Here is a 15,031-nt window from a genome sequence, read left to right as displayed (position 1 = left end):
ATTATCGTTAGAGGAAGCAGAGAAAGAGAAAGACCTCCACTTCCTTGGGAAGACCAGGTGGAGAAGGACATGGCTATACTTGGAATCTCCAATTGGCGCCAAACTGAGACTGGCGCGCTGTTGTAAACTCGGGCGCAGAAAGCCCCCAGAATTATAGTCATGTATTTATAAGAAGAAAACAATAAATCAAAACCAAAAAGAGCCAAACAACATTGTAATGTTTCGTTCTTCCACTGGCCGAGTGAAATGCTCGAGTGCCGGCATAAGAGTATGTCTCCAATCATTCAAGCGTCCAATAAACGAACTGTTTATTCATCTACATACACATTCGTATGTACTATATTTATGTTATCGAATGACGTTTGCCACAGCTCTAACAAATCTAATTACGCTAGCATTGATAGAATGAGCATGGATAAGCGAAATCCATCAGAGGCGTCTTCGCGTACAAAATCAATATAAACAGCAACAATTTTCGCACTATCTCGCTTCCACTTGCTATTGCCATGTTCTTTTCATTGTCGGGTATTCGCTGTCAACTGTTTGACAGATAATGATTAAATGTTAATGTTGTGCCACTTCAGTCGGAAAAATGCTGCAAAGTCGGTGAACATTGCGGGTGTGGAAGTCATAAAAAGTTACTGAAAGGAACAAACTAAAGTGCAGACAGTTGTTGCCGTGGAAAGTGTGGAAATTCACTGTCGACCGCAATGATGGTAAACAGCTCTATTAGGTATGCAGTAGTTTTTGAATAAGCTGCTCAATGAATGGATTCATTGGTGGTAAACAGAGTGAGCTTACAGTAGGTATTCCAAGCTAATAGTTTTGGATGATTAATGAAAACCTTTATATCATCTACCAACAAACTAAGTTCAAAACGGCATGACGAAGAATAATTGTCTATCCAATATGTGCCGTTCTCATGCTTACATATCTTTTAAAAGTCTTTGAACCCACCTTGAGAATTCTAATAAGTCAACTGCTTTTTAAAAACTTGTTCATAAGACAATTTGGTTCCTAGAAATCGACTAGAACGAGTCTAACGATATATGAGAACCTACTTTGATGCTCACAGATTCGACATTATAGATGATATTTGAAAGCCAAGTTGGAAAAACGCTTCCTATCAAGGATATATCTAGTGCAACAAAAATATGTGAGATCGATGATAATGTATAATGGAACCACGGTTGCTAGTGCTCCTATATTGTTGAGTGTCTTGCTTTTAGAAAGGAATGAACTGTACCCGGTCTCAGCTACGTTAAAAGACCAAGTATAGTAGTCAAAATCGCGTAGTCCTTCATAGAGACAATCAAAGCAGAATATATACAAAATATTTCTTTTTAAAAACGAAGACACACATTTCCAATGCTTGACTGTATGTCGTACCCAGAGGATGCTGCTGCGATACGTGCGCAACACTCGGAAAATTTCCACGACCATTTTTCATTATAATCATTTCATTTATCAGTAAATAACGCTAAATCTATAATATGCATGCATGCCACAAAGTAACGCTACATGCTACCACACACGCGCACACATGCTCATGAATGCGCTTAGAATCGCATAAAATATGCATTTGTACAATGCAGGCGACACACACACATTCGCACGCGAACACATATGCATAATAAATCTTTTGTGGTCGTCGACACGCGAGCAAATATATTCCGTTATGTCTGTGTGTATGATAAATGCGCTGGTCGCGCTTCGACGGCAGCGGTTAAACGGCCATTAGTCGATTAATTTACGTATTAGCAGCTAAATACCGCCAACACACACGCGCACACGCACACACATACGTCTGCATGCTAAGCTCTATAATTAATTTTGCGCTTTATCAATTAGATATAGCATAGCTGCTCAAAGGAGACATCCACACTTTACAATTCCGGGTTAACCAGTGAATATCGCGCCACTAAACAAAGCGCGGAGCAGAAGGCAACAAAGCGCTATTTTACGATATTTTATTTATAATAATTTTATGTATTTCATTAGTGCTATATGATTGTGAAAAAGGTTAGATTTGTTTGTTACAGCAATTCGTGCTTTTCTTTTTCTTTATTGAAACCCGGTTATTCTTTGTGATTTTGTTAAAAGCTTTAAAAAAATCAACTTTTTTTATTATCTGATTAAGTTCTACAATACCTCCGGAATATTGTCCTAAATTTTCAAGTTGGTCCGAGTACTAGTTTCGAAGATACAGCCTTGAGAACTTGTGCGCTCGCGGCTTGCTAGGCTAAGTGCGCCGTCTTTAACGCGTTTTTCTCGAAACTGTGTTTTTGAAGTCGATTGGCAAGACTTCTCGAGAACTACTGAACCGGTCTTCATGAAATTTTACACAGGTCTTTGAGATACAATTCATAAAGACTTGGAGGAAGTATTTCTTTTACTTCGTCCAAGTTCTAACTTAAGGTTCTAACCAAAACATGTATTTCTGCACTATAGATGATCCCGTAAGGAGTTATCCTGACACGGCGGTCGCATCTTTTCCCCAAGGGGTCACCGGAAATGGCGTCGCAATGGCCGATTTTAAAATATTTTTTTCCAAAAATTTCAGAATTTCTTTGTTAATAGTGTATGTTTGTAACAATAAAAAGTTCTAATAAATTATTTCATTTTTTATATAGGCAGTCGAAAAAGTCTTTTCGTATTTTGTCAAAAGATGTCGTTGCAGTCGTATATCTCCAGTGAAACCAATCACATTGTTGGCGGTCCATCAAAATGTACCATATTTATTCATTAAAGTTTATTATAAATATACAAAAAAAATTGGAGTATGATTAGAAATACGAAAAGACTTTTTCGACTACCCTATTATGAGAAAAAAATGGTTGAAAAAAGGCTGTTTTTTACCCGAGGAAAACCATGTAACTCCTTAAACGAGAAGTTTACGTATCTCCTAAACATATTTCTCACATTCATGGGTGATTACAGATTTTTTTGGAACCAAAAATAAATTTATATTTCACTATATTTAAATACAACTTTTTAATTCTTTTCAAAAAATTAATTGTTTAATTAATAATCAAATAGTTTTACAGCATTGAGCAGTGACCGTCTGGTACATTCGACATTTGTGCGGAATTTTCAAAATATGCGCATTTGAAATTTCCAACAAACGTTCGATTGCATTCAAAACTTCTAGGTATTCAGGAAAATTCTTATGAAAAAATGGCACGTCATGCAATAAATCAAAACGCTGACAACCGATTGCCGAGAGAACTTTGACAGCTGAAAGCAGAGATGTGGCAAAATGCAAAGCGAATGCATCTGTCAAAACTTGAGCAGCGTTCGAACGCCTTTGAGTGCCGTCAAAATGCCGTTCTTGCTATTGATGCACACATAAGTGAAATGCCAAATTCACGCTTAACCCTCAGGCAAGCACTTGATTTATTGCAGCGCATTGTAACGAATACCGAATTGAAATATTAAAGTATTTAAAATCATATTACTTTTACTAAGAGACTTTAATGTGAGGTTTGAAAAAATTCCTGAAAATTATTAACAGCAAAAGTTGTAAGGACCTCATTATACTAACAGCTAGCTTTATATGTAAATAATATTGATAAGAAGTTGTTTTGTATTGAAAGGAAAAACTGAAAAATTTTACTAATTTTTATTTTATAAACCTTTTATTAGTCGAAATTTTGCACTAAGGCTCCTCGAAGATCACACATCACATCCAAACCTTTCCGGATTGCTACTCACACATATACATATTTACAAAGCCGAGGATACACAAAGATATTATCAGCGGGAAACTTCGCAAAACATAGAGCTGAGGAAGTGCTGAGGCTCATCAAAAAGAGTAAAAGGTAATTTATACGCACACAAACACACACACATGTCTAAAGGGAAATGTATGTCAGCAAAATCGGCCACAATCTAGGCTCAAGGAATTACGAAAATCAACAGAAGCGTTTTCCTTGCACACACCCACGCGCTGCGAGGTGCATATTTATAACTGTGTGCGGCCCACACACACACTTTCCGCCATGCCTACTTACAGGCATGCTTTAAGTCGGCGTTGCCATACATACGTAAGTCATTAAGTAAATGTGTGTGTGTGTGTGTGTATGCACAAGAAGCGTGTATGTTTACTTAAGCGTGTAAACAAGTGTAGCGGTACCAGCAAACCTGCTGCATATTCACAGCTCTTGGCTGCTGCGGTGTAGCCGAAAGCCTAATGGCACGCTGCGGCGTATGAGCAACATTTCGTTGTTCCCGGTGATATTTGGCAGCATCGCCGTCGAGGCTATAACAAAACAACAATGTGTAGGCGAGAAAGTTTTTCGCCTACGCACACACACTTAAATGGCATACAAAAAACATGTAACTGTGTGTGTTTTTGTGTGCTTTTGACACAGACGTGTAACTTTTAAGTGCCGAACTTCGGCTATGCATGAGGGCGGCGGCATTTCGGTGTTATGTTTCATTGAGTTTATGAAAATACCAACCTACGCAGATCATCGAAAGCGCTCAGCTGCCAGTCACGCTGCATGCATGCCTACATATTTATGTGTGTAAACATCGTGTTGTCACATCCATCTGCGTCAGAACTTACCTGCAAATAGAAACAAAATGAGAATATTATTTCACTGCCATTTTTTTTTGGGAAGAGAAAATATAAATGTTTATATAAAATCAGGTGTGTATAAATACAATTAAGTTATGCAAATAAATATGGTTGAAAACAAGTCTACATATGTAACGTAGTCTGTATGTGAGTGTATCAGCTTTTGAAAAAACCACACACGTCGCCACGTCTCCCATAGTTTGTAGGAAGGTGGCGAGATGCTTGCCAACATAACTCATCAACATCGTGTATGAAAATGCATGTGCAACACAGAATCTCTTGTTTACAACCATATTTTGAACATTTATCCAATTAAAATGTACAAAAATTACAAATATTTATCTTTCAAATGTTGGTTGGTAATGCTGCAAAAACTAACAACAAATATAAATACCAACATATGTATATTTTTCGTAAGAATAATTAGATGAGTTATCATTACATAATATCACAAGAATTGTTTTTTAAAGAGTAGTTATACTTAATACACTTTCAAGACCAGAGTATGATTTAGTGACTGAGGCCCAGATCACAGTAAAATTATGAAGGGAACACTTTTCCAGCCTGCTGAAGGGCAGTGAAAGCTTAACATCAGGAGATGGCAAATCCGAGCGTACTGTGTGAAGGACTGAAACCCACCGTCAACAAACTGATTGGACCTTATCAGTGCGGCTTTAGGCCTAGAAAATCAACAACCGACCAGATATTCACCATCGGCAAATCTTGGAAAAGGCCCGTGAAAGAAGAATCGACACACACCACCTCTTCGTCGATTTCAAAGCTGCTTTCGACAGCACGAAAAGGGGCTGCCTTTATGCCGCGATATCTGAATTTGGTATCCCCGCAAAACTAATACGGCTGTGTAAACTGACGTTAAGTAACATCAAAAGCACACCAAAAAGAAAATAGTTCGAGCTGCAGAACTAAATAGAGAAGGTACCATCTTCTATAAGAGTGTACAGCTGCTGGCGTGCACCGCTGATATTGATTTCAATGGCCTCAACAACCGCGCCGTTAGTTCTGATTTCTCCAGGCTGAACAAGAAAGCACAGAAAATGGGTCTGGCAGTGAACGAGGGCAAAACGAAATATCTCCTGTCATAATCGCACTCGCGACTTGGCTCTCACGTCTCTGTTGACAGTCATAACTTTGAAGATAATTTCGTCTATTTAGGAACCAGCATTAACACCACCAACAATGTCAGCCTGGAAATCCAACGAAGGAGTGCTCTTGCCAACAGGTGCTACTTCGGACTGAGTAGGCAATTGAAAAGTAAAGTCCTCTCTCGACGAACAAAAGCTAAACTCTATACGTCGCTCATAATTCCCGTCCTGCTATATGGTGCAGAGGCTTGGGTGACGACAACCGATGAGTCGATGTTACGAGTTTTCGCATTGGCCACGGCGAATATCGTATTCGATGGAACGATGAGCTGTGCGAGATATACGACGACATTGACATAGTTCAGCGAATTCAAAGACAGCGGCTACGCTGGCTAGGTCATGTTGTCCGAATTCATGAAAACACTCCAGCCCTGAGAGTATTCGACGCAGTACTCGTTGGGGGAAGCAGAGGAAGACCTCCACTTTGTTAAAAAGACCAGGTGGGAAATGACCTGGCTTCGCTTGGAATCTCCAATCGGCGCCACAGTGAAGAAGAAGAAATCAGGTAATGCCCTAATATATATACATATATACTATATATATAAATATGTGGAACTCATGACTTTGAAAAACAATCTCGGAAAATTTTTTAAAACTTAAGAAATTCATGCCGATTGAAAGCCGATTTAGGCATGTCCGTCTGTCCCACTCCCCGTCTATCTGAATATCCACAAACTAGTCCCTACGGTTGTGAGCTATGGATCTGAAATTTGCTCACTTTCTCATCCTTATCAGGTGCTTGTATGGAAACTCTTTCATTTTACGAGATATTTGCTTAAATGCTTCATTTGCCTCAGTTTTGTAACTAAAAATTCTGGTTAACAACTAAAAATGCCTGCCTGCCTTTATATATATGCATATATAAGCATATGTTTGTATATATTCACTGAATTGCAAAAGCAAACGATATTTGGTTTGACTCTAAAAATGAATACATATGAACATATGTAGATATATGAGAAATTTCCTGTATTTGTTTAAGCTAAAAACATGATTAGCATACACAAGCGCTTGACGATGCGGTGAAAGAGTGAAAACAACAAAAACGATAGCTAGAAATCTTAGTTGTTGCGCCTAACAATATGCCTTTGAATGAAAACAGCAAGGAAGATGCAGAAGAACCAAATGAAAAATAAACCAAGCAGTGAAGAAGGAATACAATGTCAAACTAAGAAATCACATTCATTTCTTCTTTGCATATTTCCTAAAATGGTGCAAGCTCGTTTACTAATTTTACTGTTACTTTCTAATTAATTACAGTATCAATATTTTTTTTTACTTTCGATGCTCAAAAAAGTATCCACTAATGTCTGTTCTCAAATTGGCACTGGATACTAAAGCAGCTTACCATACAATAGCGCCTAAAAGTAGACCCCCCAGCCATACAGACATCAATGGAAAGGATTGTAAGCACATGCCAACCCAAAGCCAAGCATTATAGCATGCCGTTGTTACAGTTATTTTCACTACAGGGTTTTCAGACTTCACACAAAAGAACTGGTGGGGCGTACAAATCACAGCTCAAGGATTTCAACGAGCTTGCCAAGCGTGCGCACACCCACAAATGCACAGCCCAAAGCCGCCGAACCAACTCTTCGACGAGTGCATATATTTTTGCGAAAACATAAGGCCAAGCGTGCATCTAATGTGGGCATACAATATATGCATATGTATGTGTGTATGTTATGCCAAATGAGCGGCACATACACATGCACGCACACATGTGTATGTGTGCGTTGTAAAGAGACATTTTATGTTTTCATGCATTGCTTTTCATATTTCGCTTCGATAGTTGGCGCTTTGCATCTTGCGTTTGTCACATTTCGTTCCGCTGCTTGCGTCGAGGGATTAAAAACTCATAAACACACACATACAATGAAAACTAATATGCAATACGGTACACACATGCACATATTTATGTATATTTATATGCGTGTGCTTGTTGTACGGATGAGCATTAAGACGGCTAACATGTGATGAGGCATTGTTATTGTAACCTTGGCGGTTGAAACCTAATTGCAAAAGCACGCCAAGCTAAATATAACCGCAGCTGAGTGTCAAACGGTACATATGTATTGTACATGGCATGTAGCGAGCCGCAAGCGCTCATTTCGCTGATGCATCTCAATCACAATGCGTTGAAACAACAACACCAGCGCTTACTTGGTGTCACTTCAAAAAGTCAGTGAGTTTTGGTCAAAATTAAAATTTTTTTTTAGAAAATGGAGAAAATAATTAAATGCAGATTTATGCCCTTGTCCAAACATTCGATTTTTCTGAGGAGATTATGAGATTTAGTGGACGGTTGACAGATTTTCCGCGGCAAATCGCACAGAAATCTATAAATAATCGCAATTTGTGAAAAGTTCGAAGCAAAAAGTTTCCAAAATTTGCAAAATAAATTGAATAATGCGATATAAATGGCCCATTGTGCGGGCGATTGCTGGAGGGGAAACACACATTGCAAAAACAAACAAATTATAGCGGCATACAATTTGTTGTTACTTTAATTTTTTACACACACATGTGCGCTGGCAAACTGGCATAAAATTAGCAATCACTTTCAACCTGATTTCTCGTTGCGACATTTTTCCCTGATTGACCTCAAAGTACAGAAACACACGCCCCAATCAATTTCCCCAATTGACCCAGACATAAAATGCCGCAAACTTTCGGCTTGACACAGCAAAATTAAGCAATTCTACAACAACAGAACAACAATGCAATGAATGCCACATAGCGTATAAACATATGTACATCTACGCGCAGTAACGGAGGTTATAAAGGAAACGACATTTTCCGCTTGACAAAGAATGAATGAAGACATAGCCAGGCAGGAAGCTTTGTCGACAGTTGCGGGGGTCGCAGTCAGCATTTGTTTGTCACAAATTGGTTGCTTTGTCGGAGAAAAGGTCCGGCGGGTATGCATATACAATTACACGCTATACACACACACCCACACACACGCAATAGTGGCATGTAGTCTGCCACAAATAGTCTTATGCTCACCAACAATATTACTTATGTATATTGAGCGGATCCAGAAGTATTAAAAATTATTCTTGGAAAAGGCCGCAAGAACTTTTTAAGTAGCTTCTGAGTGAATGAAGTTTCCGCCTGGCAGTCAAACTTGTTTGCAGCGACTAATCATGCTTGCTGAAGGTAGGAAGAAAAATTGCTTCTGCACACTGCAGCTGATATAGCAGATTGCTGAGAGGATAGAGTTTTTGTAATATTTTTAAAAATAAGATAAAATAATGGAAAAGTGGAAGAGTGGAAAAGTCTTTCAGCATCTGATACAAGAAAAACATGATTAACCAAAAAAATTACAGTTTCTTGTTCATTTTTTTAATAGTATCGTATTATGACAACTCTTCAGATAAAAACGGGCTTTTCAATAGGGACGTCACAAAAGTAGACCGATCTTTCGACATTTCTTTTCAGTAAGGTTTACCATTTCATCATGGAAAGATATACGACTCAACAATGAGACGAAATTATTAAAATTCACTTCCGAAATTCGGAGTCAGTGGCCTCAACTTTAAAGCGCTACGTCCAATTTATAGTCGTCATAATCGCCCTTTCAGATCAACAATTGAGCGTCTAATGGAAAAATTTGAATTCACAGGTATTTTCGAAATTTTCGAAAAGATCTTGGCCTACATTCTTACAAGATCAAATTCACATAAGAACTGAAGCCGCTTGACCACCAGAATCGTCGTATGTTCGAGCTAATTGAGCTAAGCAACAACTTGAAAATGATCCGGATTTTCATCGAAAAATCATCTTCAGCGATTAGGTTAATTTCTGACTGAAATGCTTCCTCAATAAGCAAGAGATGCGTTATTTGACAGGCAGCAATCCACACGTACTCCATGAATCACCATTACATCCCGAAAAAAATGCGGTTTGGTGCGGTTCATGGACCAGCGGCGTCATTGGGCCGTGATGATCAAGATCGGCACGTTACTGTGATTGGGAATCGCTACCGCTCAATGATAACCGCATATTTTTGGCCGGAGTTGGATGATATGGACTTGAACAATATGTGGTTCTAACAGGACGGCGCCACAAGCCACACTGCGAATATCACAACCGCTTTATTGATGACCAAGTTTGGTGAACGTGTTATCTCACGAAATGGCCCAGTCAATTGGCCGCCACGTTCGTGTGATTTGACGCCGTTAGACTATCTCCTGTGGGGCCACGTCAAGTCTATGGTCTATATCAACAACGATTTCGACGATTGATGAACTTCGCACGAATATCGAACGTGAAATTGCAGCAGTATCGGCCGACTTATGCTTGAAAACCGTCGAAATCGGGTTCAGCATCTGGACTTCTGAAAGCGTGCCCGTGATGGCCATGCAAATATTATAACAATTTCATATGCATTCCAAACAATTGTAGTGTGAAGGCGAGCAACTCATCTTGTGTTCCGAAATTCCATTCCCAACATTGTTTAACAGCTGATGAATCGGAAGAATGATTACTGCAGCATTCAATGTTGTTGACAAAAAGCAATCCGCTGTTGTTGCCAACATCTAATTTCTGTTGTAGACATGTCACAAGCATTGCAAATGTTGTTTACACCATTCGTCATTTCGCACAGGCGCCCAGTTCTTTTTATTTGCCTGACAGCCTCGCTTTCCAGTGACTGTTACAATTTCTTAGAACCATTTTTCATATTTTGCGTTTTCTTTTTCCCTATTTGGTCTTTTATTATTGTCGCCTTTTGGCGCAGTGAATTGCATTGTTATTTGTGCTTGGAGAGTGGCAAATAAGAATAGCGGCAAAACAATCTTATAAATCCCCAATGTTTAGATACAGACTATGTACTTATGCAGCCCTTATATGCAGACACACACACATTATATGCTCGTTTGCGCCTGTGGGTGTGTGCCATTACACTTTCTCACGCGCACACATTCGTAGGCACCCGCATGCCGCTCGCTTGCGAGTATTTTCGGCTGTATCAAAGCTTTAAATCTACATTTTGCTCTGCGAAGAAGGTTCCCAGTAGTGTGGGTGTGAGCTCTGGGGCGAATTGTGGCTGCGCTTGTTTACAGCGAAATCTTTTTCCTTCCATTTCTGGTTCGTGTTCACTTTCACTTTTATTTTGTGTACGAATTTATTTTTTACTTTTTTCTTGTATTCAGTTACTTTACCCAAAAACTTGTTACAAGGACTAAAAGGATTACGTGGTCGTTGGCATCACCGCCACTTCGAGTGCAGTTTACTTACTACATATCGGGGATGTGTGTGTGTAAACAATGCTGCGTGTTGTATGTATATACATATAGTGCATAGAAATGTGTTTGTATGTGCTTTTCGAGCTTAGATAATATACTCATTGGCTTTAGGGACTTTTCGCAGGCAAAAGACAATTTTCATGGCTCGTGTATGGGTTTGTTGATTGTTTACTAGGAGCACACGTAATTATTAGTCGTCGAGAATAAAATTCAAATAATTCGTAAGCTAATAGCAATATCAAGTAGTTAATTAATATAAAAGGTATGTGGCACCTTATTGGTAACCTTATTAAGGGTTAATAGTTAACTATTTCTCAAATTCCCAAAACGAGGAAACAAAACGTAAACTTCGGCTGTCCCAAAGGCTATAATACCTTACAGAGACGTATTTTCTATAGCCTAAAAGGTTGTAAAAGAAATTGTACCTTGATTTTGATCGGATTATTTGGTAGCTATCCGCTATACTACTTTGATCTGAACAAATTATTCGAAGTTTGTAGCCTTCCCTTGAGCAATAATCTATACCAAATTTCGAAAAGATATCATACAACATATAAAAGCTCTCTATACAAGCTGTAAACATACAACTATCGCTTTTAAGAAGCCTTTAAGTTGTTCTTAATTCTCTTCAATAACTTTTACTCCTCGGGCATCGGTTAATATTTCTTAAAGTATATGAAAACACCTACTTATCATATTTATACACTTGCATTGGAAAAGAAAACTCACGAGACAGTAAGAAATTTCCATAATCGACGCCATCACAGTCAAAGTCGCATAAATTATGGCTGTCATTCATTGTGCCCAATCTTTTTGGCAGGACCAATGTTGCGAAATGCTCAAAGGCATGCTATATTTACACATAATGCTACTATATATATGTATATATGCTTGCACAAATATGCTTTTCACTTTATTCGAGCATAAAAAGGCTCTTTGCAAATTATCGCCAATCGTCTGAGCTCCTTAAATCATATGTTACGTCTACACAGAAAGACATTGTGTGGCAAAAGCTTTTATTTTCGGAAACTTGAGTAAGTAAACATACTTTTCTTATTGTGGAACGAATAGCATCAATATTATGGATCAACTTCAAAACAATTTCTTTATAATACTTCGAGGTATATGAAAATTCATAGACTTTAGTTTCATTATATCATTTATTTCCCTTTTAAGCTCAAAGTAAGTAACTACAAATTCCACTGTGGGCCACATAAAGCTTATTAAACTTCACTATCTACATTTCGGTTCAGTGTACGAGCCTGCTTTCGGCAATTTCAGCCATTTTATTGACTAAATCTTGCAAGCACGTCAAGTATTGGAAGCATTTAAATTGATGCATGGGATTTGACTTAACTGCTTTTCGAAGAAGACACATAAATCGTTACCGCTTGAAGAAATATATTCCGATTTTTATCTTAAGTTAATTGAAACTATCTTCTGGCTTACAATAATTGCAACTATACCAACACATATACACAAACACGCATTGTTCTTATTGCAAAGCCAGTGTCCAGGTTAAGAGTCATGAGTGTGGCCTGCGTGTTAGAACGATCTCTTATGAAATGGTCAGTACATATCTGGTCTTATGCCTCGGAATTAATGGCCTCAGAACTAAGTAGAGTTTATCAAAAATATAAAGCTATGCATAGGTGTCTGCTGACGAGCGAAAAAAGGAGAGACAGGCGAGCCTCGAGCAGTAGCAAAGACAATGAGATGCGGAGGAAAAAGGAGGATGGATGCTTAGGCTCATTAAGAACGAACCAGTCTGAATTGAAAGACGACACGGGGGGACAGTAAAGTCCATAGATTTGGCCATGATGATGACACAAAATGTTCATTCTGCAGCAGTGCCGATGAAAACACCAAGCTTATATTTTTCTCCTATATGTGATGGAAAGAACTGCCATCGAACGAATAATAAACTAAAAAATGACGTCCGATAACGTTATAAGCCACATGCTTCAATCAAAGCTGGTATGGTCGAAAATGAAAGAGTGGACCGCAATAGCGATCCAAGAACTCAGGATAAGAGAACGGCAGCGGGACCAGCTCAATAATCTCGCAGGGAGTTTGTGAAGAGGCATTCTTGCCCTGCTTAGTCCTGCGAAGTAATGCTTAAAGGCGGTCCCCCAGGTTCAAATACAAGCTAAAGCAGCCGCAAGTCCAGTAAAGTTAGGTAATACTAACTGGGCGTAATCCCGAAAGAGGTGTATCCTTAGCGGACAATATGAATCGTGCATGCTGCTTTCCTACAGCGGCAGTATCTCTTGGAAGATTTCTTCTCTGACACCAAAAAAAAAAAACATTTTTGTTGAAACATTTTGCTGTTGAAACTTTATGGTCAACATATAAGTGGTCATTAATATTTGGGTATATCAGAATTGATCTTTTCGTGGAAAATTCTGAGTTTGTGAACCATATCAAAATAATTTCATCTGACAGTTTTTAAAGTAAAAGAGTTTGCTGGAAGATTGTGTCCTCTATTTCCACGGACTTAAATCTTAAAAAATTTAAAACTCCTGGTTCGGTCTGTCACCTTGTGTCGAATTTGCTTGTAACAGAGATACTTGTCAATGAATCACTAATAGAAGCCATCCTTTAGTAACTTTATAAACTATATTTTGTTCTCTGTAAATTCGAGTAGCCGATACTTAAATATCAGTTCTTTGAAACGAGTCAACTGCCATCATAAAATCGTTTAATAATCTGGCTTAAAGTTGTATGCTCAAACGCTAAAGAATTCTTCTAATAATATAACTATTTAATAGGCTTATCATATTCCATTCACTCCATATTATTTTTCAGGAATTATTTTTTCTTTTTGGACAAATTTCCAAGCAAAATTGTTTGACGAAAACTCAATGCTTGATTTATTGGTCTTCCACTAAAGAATCTATAGAATTTCAACGCACTAAATTTAAGGAATTTTCATTGCTTTTTGCTGAAATGGCTTTCTAAATAGTTTTTACTTCCGCTGCGTTGCTATTTGTGTTTGGAAAACGGTGGTGTTGCGCGGCATAGAGATTTTACGATATCAAATGCATGTATGTGTGTGTGTGTAAATTTAAAGCACTTGTGTACTTATTTACATATGCACGAGTGCATATTCATTATGCGAGTGCTCGTGTGAGTCTGTGTGTGTGCGTTTAGACAGTCTTTCCGATAACATTTGCAAATTCAAAGTAAATCATCAGACAATCCATGAGCAGATGCAACTGTTGCAACATGCAATCGTGCAGCACATATGTTAAAAGACATTTAGACAGACAGAGGCTTATGCAAACAGCTTTGCACAATGCGTACTCATGTATGTATGTATGTGTGCGTATACTACATGTGACAGGCGCAAGCGAGCAAATAGGAACGATGTGTATTCATGGAGACTGCAAATGAGTTGCATGGCCACTGCTGGCGCTTATGATGTAAAGCACATACATATAAGTCTAGAGATAGTGCGATGGTGTGGCATGCATTTGAGAACTCTGAACGCATCTAAACAGCCGACGGCAACATTTTGTTAACTAAGTAACTCTGCCGCACGACTTACATGCTGCACATGGATGTGTGTGTAGCTGTGTGCTGAAAAGCCAATTTGTGCTTAAATGAGGAGGTCTGCCAAATAAAAAGCAAAATCGCAAATGCATTCTCGGAAAGATTCCAGGCTGTTGCCGAATAGTGCTGCTGCGTTTGCAAAAAGATTTGTTTGCTTACACGAAGGTTGATATGATCTTTTGGGTTTGGTTTGTAATAAGTTGCTTTAGGTCGTTGACCTTTGACATGGATTTAAGGAAAAATTCACATAAATGTGAAAATTGCACAAGAAATCGCCACTATTATGGCTCTTATTTAATGGGGTTTAATGGGTTGGAAGGTTTTTTTTTAAACACAAATTCACATTCGAGTCCATGCCGGTTATGTAGACGCTGTTGTTAGGGGTATCATTCGTCTGCTGTTGTGGTTATTGCGCTACAATTAGCAGCATTTCTTTATTCTGAAATATTTGCGGAAGACACTCATTGGCGGCTTCTTAC

The sequence above is a fragment of the Bactrocera tryoni genome, chromosome 5 (assembly GCF_016617805.1).
Source record: "Bactrocera tryoni isolate S06 chromosome 5, CSIRO_BtryS06_freeze2, whole genome shotgun sequence".
NCBI lineage: Eukaryota > Metazoa > Arthropoda > Insecta > Diptera > Tephritidae > Bactrocera > Bactrocera tryoni.
The sequence above is the reverse complement of the archived record's forward strand: the minus strand, read 5'-3'. Positions refer to the sequence as shown.